This window comes from Anomaloglossus baeobatrachus, chromosome 4, assembly GCF_048569485.1.
Source record: "Anomaloglossus baeobatrachus isolate aAnoBae1 chromosome 4, aAnoBae1.hap1, whole genome shotgun sequence".
NCBI classification, from domain to species: domain Eukaryota; kingdom Metazoa; phylum Chordata; class Amphibia; order Anura; family Aromobatidae; genus Anomaloglossus; species Anomaloglossus baeobatrachus.
This window is the reverse complement of record NC_134356.1, coordinates 24,932,137-24,942,436: the sequence shown is the minus strand read 5'-3', so window position 1 is coordinate 24,942,436 and position 10,300 is coordinate 24,932,137.

Genomic DNA, 10,300 nt, shown 5'->3' with positions numbered 1-10,300 from the left:
TCCGCCTCAGCAGAAGAGTATGAGTAATGGCAGCGGAGCACCGTTGCACCGTCCCCGTTGGGACCACCAGACTGTGTGTGTTTGTTTGAAAAGTTTGAAAGTTTAAAAGTGATGAGAAGTAAATGGAACCGAACAGTCACCTGATTTACCGTGATTTGCAACCGGCCATGCCGGCACCGTTGTCCCCGAGGGGACCGTTTGAAAAAGTTTGCATGAGGAACTACTCATGGACAAGCCCGTGAACTTGCAGGGCAACCACAGACGCTAGTGGCTTGTAAATAGGTTATGTTACCGGTACCGTTTCCGCAATTGCCGCCTCCGGAGAGGCAGGTTGGAGGGAGGGCCCGCAGCAGAGCAGGCTGGGGCCCAGCCACCACAGGAACCGGTGGCTACCCTCTGGAGGGGAAGGACAGATCCCGCTCGGGTAACTTGTGCTGGACTGTGGGTCAAGGGGTGCTGCCTGGGTTTTAGGGGCAGCATCAGGGCCAGGTTTCTTGGGTGGGAGAGAGCGGAGACCGTAATCGTTAACCGTTTAAAACCGTAACGTTTAAGCACTGAACCTCCCGATGTGGTATGATGTCATAAGTTGTTATGTTACCGTTTTTTCTATTTTACAGAAAACAAAAAGGAAAATAAAACCGGTGTTGGACGGGCAGCCCGAGGACGGTCTGCGTTTTGCTAAGGGGGAATGTGACGCCATGGGCAAGCCAGGGGTCACAGGTCACAACACCACATGCACCCCCACATTCCCTGCAGGTACACCAGCTAACCCAAAATTTTTGTTGCCTTCCTCCAGGGGCTGATGTCCACACCAGGGGGTGGGCCAGGCGGTTGGCTCCGCCCACCGAGGGGTTCACAGCCCTGGAGGCGGGAGAACCAGGCAGTGAAGTTAGGGAAGTGAAGTAGAAGGAAGTGAAGTGGTAAAGGAGGACAGTAAGAGTGGTGACAGAGAAGGAACAGTTAAGAAAGCCTGAATTTGGTCCGGGTGTGTGCCCCGGACTGAGACAGCAAGGTCAGCAGACGGCGGTGATAGTCTGCAGGGGGACTGCTCGGAGGTTGCTGGAAGGACCGCGGACGGGTGGTGACCCGGCGGTCTGGAGCAGTATACGAAGAACAGTCAGCACCAGGGCAGGGGCCTTTCGGATCCCGGCAAGGCTAGGAGTCGCCATAATTTGCCAAATCCGTCAGTGACGGGGACCTCTGTCTCCTAACAACCAAGTCCCGATTGAAGGCAACAGTCCGACCGTGAAGGGGAGACACCGCCACCGCCAGGGCACCAGTTTCCCAGGGCCAGCGCCTGCGGGCAAGAGTAGAGCTCCTTCGGCCCAGCTTGAAGCCGAGGAGTGGGTAACCGGTGGGGACCCATCGCTACCAAAAGACTTAACATAGGTGCAGGGAAGAGACCGTCACCGCCAACTGCAGGGAACCGCAGCACCGTGAACCGTCCGAGGGATCCGTCCAACCAGCCGTTTGTTTACCGAGAACTGTGTCCTGGTTACTGGCTGAGTGAGTACCTCCGTGCCGTGAGGCACAGCGCTGCCCCTGCGCCCCTGCACCTCCACAGGCCCCATACCCGCCTATCCACCATCCCAACCCCATCACTGGGCCCTGGGAGCACCACAACTCCTACCCACGGAGGGGCACATCAACAACTGGCTGCTCCATACCATCACTCCCGGGCTCCCCATACAAAGCAGCGGTGGTGTTAACAAATCACCACAACCGTGGGTGGCGTCACGGACAATAAACTATCCCAACAACCCAATCCCCTTTTCACTCACGGGCGAGGAGCGCCGCTCGAGTCCCCGGGATCCGGCCCATCGCTCGAGCCACCGAGCAGCGGCAGCAGCAGGCCACAGCAGCCGCAGCGGCAGCCGGACCCGAGCAGTAGGGAGAGCGCGGCGTCCCCTCCTCCGCCCGCGACACATCCATATATTATAATACACTCCCCATGGTCTTCCATAAATAATACACTTCGACTAGTCCTCCATATAGTATAATACACTCCCCATAGTCCTCCATATAGTATAATACACTCCCCATAGTCCTCCATATAGTATAATGCACCTCTCATAGTCCTCCATTTAGTATAATTCACCCCCACAGTCCTCCATGTATAAGGTAACCCTCATGGTCCTCCATGTATTATAATGCACTAGTGACGTCATTGCGCTCTGCTGTGCTGAGCTGTGAGAGGACAGACACAGTGGGAGAATGATGACAGGGAGCGCTCTGCTCACACTCTCAATATTGCTTTCAATTGTATCGGCATCTGCGATGCTGATACAATTGAAACTGTGATCCTTAGCAGTGGGCCCGGTGCCAGCACTGACACCGGGCCCCATAGCGGTTGCGGGGCCTGCCACCATTGGCACTACGCCACTGGCTGAGGTCCTCGGGCCCCCTGAACCCCCGAGCCTGGTCGTGATGGCGACCACTGCGACCACGATCGTTCGCCCCTGCTGACACTGACACTCGGGGTACAAGATAATGAATAATGACACTCGGGATGCAGGATAATGACACTGACACTTGGGGTACAGGATAATGACACTGACACTTGGGGTACAGGACAGTGACACTGACACTCGGAGTACAGGATAATAACACTGATACTCGGGGTACAGGACAGTGACACTGACACTCGGGATATAGGATAATGACACTGACTCTCGGGGTACAGGATAATGACACTGATACTCGGGGTACAGGACAGTGACACTGACACTCGGAGTACAGGATAATAACACTGATATTCGGAGTACAGGATAATAACACTGATACTCGGGGTACATGATAATGACACTAATACTCGGGGTACAGGATAATGACACTGATACTCGGGGTACAGGACAGTGACACTGACACTCGGAGTACAGGATAATAACACTGATATTCGGAGTACAGGATAATAACACTGATACTCGGGGTACATGATAATGACACTAATACTCGGGGTACAGGATAATGACACTGATACTCGGGGTACAGGATAGTGACACTGACTCTCGGGATATAGGATAATGACACTGACTCTCGGGGTACAGGATAATGACACTGATACTCGGGGTACAGGACAGTGACACTGACACTCGGAGTACAGGATAATAACACTGATATTCGGAGTACAGGATAATAACACTGATACTCGGGGTACAGGATAATGACACTGATACTCGGGGTACAGGATAATGACACTGATACTCGGGGTACATGATAATGACACTAATACTCGGGGTACAGGATAATGACACTGATACTCGGGGTACAGGACAGTGACACTGACACTCGGAGTACAGGATAATAACACTGATATTCGGAGTACAGGATAATAACACTGATACTCGGGGTACATGATAATGACACTAATACTCGGGGTACAGGATAATGACACTGATACTCGGGGTACAGGATAGTGACACTGACTCTCGGGATATAGGATAATGACACTGACTCTCGGGGTACAGGATAATGACACTGATACTCGGGGTACAGGACAGTGACACTGACACTCGGAGTACAGGATAATAACACTGATATTCGGAGTACAGGATAATAACACTGATACTCGGGGTACAGGATAATGACACTGATACTCGGGGTACAGGATAATGACACTGATACTCAGGGTACAGGATAATGACACTGATACTCGGGGTACAGGATAATGACACTGATACTCGGGGTACAGGATAGTGACACTGACTCTCGGGGTACAGGACAGTGACACTGACACTCGGAGTACAGGATAATAACACTGATATTCGGAGTACAGGATAATAACACTGATACTCGGGGTACAGGATAATGACACTGATACTCGGGGTACAGGATAATGACACTGATACTCGGGGTACAGGATAATGACACTGATACTCGGGGTACAGGATAATGACACTGATACTCGGGGTACAGGATAGTGACACTGACTCTCGGGGTACAGGATAATAACACTGATACTCGGGGTACAGGACAGTGACACTGACACTCGGGGTATAGGATAATAACACTGACACTCGGGGTACAGGATAATAACACTGAGACTCGGGGTACAGGATAATAACACTGACACTCGGGGTACAGGATAATGACACTGACACTGGGGGTACAGGATAATAAGACTGATACTGGGGGTACAGGATAGTGACACTGACTCTCGGGATATAGGATAATGACACTGACACTTGGGGTACAGGATAATAACACTGACACTTGGGGTACAGGATAATGACACTGACACTCGGGGTACAGGATAATGACACTGACTCTCGGGATATAGGATAATGACAGTGACACTCGGGGTACAGGATTATAACACTGACACTCGGGGTACAGGACAGTGACACTGACACTCGGGGTGCAGGATAATAACACTGACACTCGGGGTACAGGATAATAACACTGATACTTGGGGTACAGGATAGTGACACTGACTCTCGGGGTACAGGATAATGACACTGATATTTGGGGTGCAGGATAATGAAACTGACACTGGAAGTACAGCAGAATAACTAATCTTGGGGTACAGGATAATGACACTGACACTTGGGGTGAAGGATAATGACATTGATATTTGGGGTGCAGGATAATGACACTGATATTTGGGGTGCAGGATAATGACACTGACTCTCGGGGTACAGGATAATGACACTGACTCTCGGGGTACAGGATAATGACACTGACACTTGGGGTACAGGACAGTGACACTGACACTCGGGATATAGGATAATGACACTGACTCTCGGGGTACAGGATAATGACACTGATACTCGGGGTACAGGACAGTGACACTGACACTCGGAGTACAGGATAATAACACTGATATTCGGAGTACAGGATAATAACACTGATATTCGGAGTACAGGATAATAACACTGATACTCGGGGTACAGGATAATGACACTGATACTCGGGGTACAGGATAATGACACTGATACTCGGGGTACAGGATAGTGACACTGACTCTCGGGATATAGGATAATGACACTGACTCTCGGGGTACAGGATAATGACACTGACTCTCGGGGTACAGGATAATAACACTGATACTCGGGGTACAGGACAGTGACACTGACACTCGGGATATAGGATAATGACACTGACTCTCGGGGTACAGGATAATGACACTGATACTCGGGGTACAGGACAGTGACACTGACACTCGGAGTACAGGATAATAACACTGATATTCGGAGTACAGGATAATAACACTGATATTCGGAGTACAGGATAATAACACTGATACTCGGGGTACAGGATAATGACACTGATACTCGGGGTACAGGATAGTGACACTGACTCTCGGGGTACAGGATAATGACACTGATACTCGGGGTACAGGACAGTGACACTGACACTCGGAGTACAGGATAATAACACTGATATTCGGAGTACAGGATAATAACACTGATACTCGGGGTACAGGATAATGACACTGATACTCGGGGTACAGGATAATGACACTGATACTCGGGGTACAGGATAATGACACTGATACTCGGGGTACAGGATAGTGACACTGACTCTCGGGGTACAGGATAATAACACTGATACTCGGGGTACAGGACAGTGACACTGACACTCGGGGTATAGGATAATAACACTGACACTCGGGGTACAGGATAATAACACTGACACTCGGGGTACAGGATAATGACACTGACACTGGGGGTACAGGATAATAAGACTGATACTGGGGGTACAGGATAATGACACTGACACTTGGGGTACAGGATAATAACACTGACACTTGGGGTACAGGATAATGACACTGACACTCGGGGTACAGGATAATGACACTGACACTCGGGGTACAGGATAATGACACTGACTCTCGGGATATAGGATAATGACAGTGACACTCGGGGTACAGGATTATAACACTGACACTCGGGGTACAGGATAATAACACTGACACTCGGGGTACAGGATAATAACACTGATACTTGGGGTACAGGATAGTGACACTGACACTCGGGGTGCAGGATAATAACACTGACACTCGGGGTACAGGATAATAACACTGATACTTGGGGTACAGGATAGTGACACTGACTCTCGGGGTACAGGATAATGACACTGATATTTGGGGTGCAGGATAATGAAACTGACACTGGAAGTACAGCAGAATAACTAATCTTGGGGTACAGGATAATGACACTGACACTCGGGGTACAGGATAATAACACTGATACTTGGGGTACAGGATAGTGACACTGACTCTCGGGGTACAGGATAATGACACTGATATTTGGGGTGCAGGATAATGAAACTGACACTGGAAGTACAGCAGAATAACTAATCTTGGGGTACAGGATAATGACACTGACACTCGGGGTACAGGATAATAACACTGATACTTGGGGTACAGGATAGTGACACTGACTCTCGGGGTACAGGATAATGACACTGATATTTGGGGTGCAGATAATGAAACTGACACTGGAAGTACAGCAGAATAACTAATCTTGGGGTACAGGATAATGACACTGACACTCGGGGTGCAGGATAATAACACTGATACTTGGGGTACAGGATAGTGACACTGACTCTCGGGGTACAGGATAATGACGTTGATACTCATGGTGCAGGATAATGACACTGACACTCGGGGTTCACTGCCTTAGACTCTCTAATTCCTGATTTTTATGGAAACCCCCTTTAAATTCCACTTCTAGTGATGTCACCTGAATTAATCTGAATCGGATTTTTCTCTATAAATTCTAGGACACATTTCTGAGAATTCCGTGTGCGGTATTATGGCGTACTCATTAATACGCCCGTCCTCCTCTGACCCGGGTCACAGGTCTCCGGTGCCACCGAGCTCATTATATCCAGGAGCTCCGGTACCAGCTCTTCTAGACCTCTGCTCACATGGGGCAGAGACATTTACATTCCTATTGTGCTCCTCATTCCACTATCACTCGCTTTTACATAGTGTGTTTATGTAATTTTGGGCTGTTCACGCCTTGCTGCATTCTCTGGGAGAGAGTCAACACACCCTAAAGTCCCAACTAATTGATTTTAATGGTTTATAGGGCGCATATACTTTTGCAATCGTGTAGAATATAATAGACTTGATTGAAAACCTCTTATCGTTTTGTGTACGCAGCTCCAAAGCAGATCTATATGTCTCCATGGCAACAGGTTAACGACAAAAACGCTGCTCCTGGATTGGTCCTGCAGTCACGTCATACTTTATTATCCACCCTCTTGTCTTTATATCCTACAGTGTAAGAGCGAAAACCTTACAGGACTATGGGACCAGACTACACAGGGCTTGTTTGTAGTCTGTTGCCATGGAGACACAATGTTTTTAATATGATCAATATCAGCCCCCCACTTATGTCTTCCTACATGGGGCCTATAAACGTGTTTTATGATTTTAGGGAGGCTGGCTGATTGATCCTGACTACCCCAGATGTTAGGGCAAAGAAGGATTTGGTAGTAAGAACACATGGACGCTCATCAAAACTGAGAGTGCATGCTTTTTTTGGGGGGAGCACGGGTGGAGGGGGAACTAGCTGTTGGCCGAATAACAATTGAACAATCAGTTATCTAAAATATACCACCACCCTATAAAGTGCAAGATGAATGTCAGCTGGTTCCTAATCAGTAAGCCACAAGATGGCCGCCTTTTAATATGGATGTAAATGAAGAGATGCTAATCGTGACCTGTTTTCTGACTTCACACCTGAATTAAGAAGCCTAAATTGTCATCCTCTACCCGATCGTCTACAAGTTCTTAGAAAATCTAGATCAGCATTTTCATGGATGTATCTGCCAAGTAAAAACCAATATGGCCGCCAGCTTCCAGACTGACTAAAGATCTGAGGAGGCGTCCGATCCAAATATCTGACAACTGTTTAGTCACGTAGAGATCGATGACCCTCACAACGACGGTGATGACACCTCATATGGGTCTAGCACGTGTGAATAGTGGCCGATGCTTTACTGACAGTCATGGCGGCTGAGGCGGTACTAGACTGAGATTGAGAAGTTTGGAGTGGGCGGAAAGAGCGCGTAGTCATAAGGAGCCATAGTGGGGTATGAAACAGGGTGCAAAAGAACAATTTATATTTCCTTATTGGGTTTAGTCTGACATTTCACCAGTGTTTTATATGTGAAAGTATGGTAGGAAAAATTAGGCTTTTTTTCACCACTAGGCCTCAAAGCCGCCTAAAAGGAAAACTATCATTGTTGCCCATAGCAACCAATCAGAGCTCGTTTTTATGTGTTTTTTTTTATCTTAGCGACATTTTTGTCGTGGGACAGTGCCGCGGCATCTAAATGATGAAGATGACGGGTTACCATGGTAGCCGGAGGCCTGCTGAAGACCCCCAAACTGCCATCTTAGTCCTCCACTGAAGCAAAGCCCGGGTGTCATAGAAGAACCAAAAAAATGGCGTCGCAAAGTAAATTTTTTTTAAGGTTTTCAAGTTTAACATTATACTGTATATATATATATACATATAATAATCATTTTATTCATTTATATAGCGCTATTAATTCCACAGCGCTTTACATACATTGGCAGCACTGTCCCCATTGGGGCTCACAATCTAGAGTCCCTATCTGTATGTCTTTGGAGTGTGGGAGGAAACCCACGCAAACACGGGGAGAACATACAAACTCCTTACAGATGGTGTCCTTGGTGGGATATGAACCCAGGACCCCAGTGCTGCAAGGCTGCAGTGCTATATATATATATATATATATATATATATATATATATATAGCACTGCAGCCTTGCAGCACTGGGGTCCTGGGTTCATATCCCACCAAGGACACCATCTGCATATATATATATATATATATATATATATATATATATATGTGTCGCTACAATCGTACTGGCCTGGGGTATCATGTGTCCGGGTCATTTTTACCTCTCAAAGAAGGCCGTGAAAAGAAAACTTAAAAAAAAAATAGCAGAATTCATTTAGCTTTTTTACCATTCCATCCTACTTGGATTTTTTCCAGTTGTTTTTTTTTTTTTAACCATTTTATAAGGCCAGAGTCACACTCGCGTGTACCTCGCGCGAATTTCTCATTGAATCACCCGGCACAGACTCACACTCTCCTGACAGGAGCGGGTCGGATGCATGTATCTCCATGCAGCTGAGACGCTCCTGTCTGGAGAGTGTGTGGCCGTAACGGGTGATGCAATGACAGACTCGCGCGAGTTATATGCGAGGCACTCGCAAGTGTGACTCTGGCCTTACACTTGGAATTTTCTCTGCTTTTTTTCACCATTTTATCCCATTTTGATTTTTTTCCCATTTTTCCACCATTTTATCCTGCTTGAAATTTTTTGTATTTTTTTGTATTTTTTTTTTTAACATTTTATCCCACTTGAATTTTTTTCTATTTATTTCACCACTCAATGCCACTTGGATTTTTTTCCCACTTTTTTTTCACCATTTTATCGCACAAGGGATTTTTTGGGGGATTTATTATCCCCACTGAATTTTTTTCTCACCATTTTATCCCACTTGGAATTTTTTCCGTTTTTTTCTTTTCCATTTTATCCCCCTTAGAATTTTTTTTTTTTCACTTTATTCCACTTGGAATTTTTCCTTTTTTCTCACCATTTCATCCCAATTGGATTTTTATTTTCCCTATTTTTGTTTATTTCTCACCATTGGATTTTTTTTTACCATTTCTTCCCACTTGGATTTTTCCTCCATTTTTTTTGCATTGTATCCCACTTGGATTTTTTTTTTGTTTATTTCTCATCATTTTATCCCACTTGGAATTTTTTTTTTAATGATTTTATCCCACTTGGATTTTTTTTTTTTACCATTTTTTTCCCACTTAGATTTTATTTTTTTTTTTCACCATTTCATCTCACTTGGAATTATTTTTTTTTTCACCATTTCATCCCACTTGGAATTATTTTTTTTTTTTACCATTTCTTCCCACTTGGATTTTTCCTCCATTTTTTTAGCATTGTATCCCACTTGGATTTTTTTTTGTTTATTTCTCATCATTGTATCCCACTTGGAATGTTTTTTTAATAATTTTATCCCACTTGGATTTTTTTTTTACCATTTTTCCCCACTTAGAATTTCTTTTATTTTTTTTTCACCATTTCATCCCACTTGGATTATTTTTTTTTTTTTTACCATTTCTTCCCACTTGGATTTTTCCTCCATTTTCTTAGCATTGTATCCCACTTGGATTTTTTTTGTTTATTTCTCATCATTTTATCCCACTTGGAATTTTTTTTTAATGATTTTATCCCACTTGGATTTTTTTTTTACCATTTTTCCCCACTTAGAATTTCTTTTATTTTTTT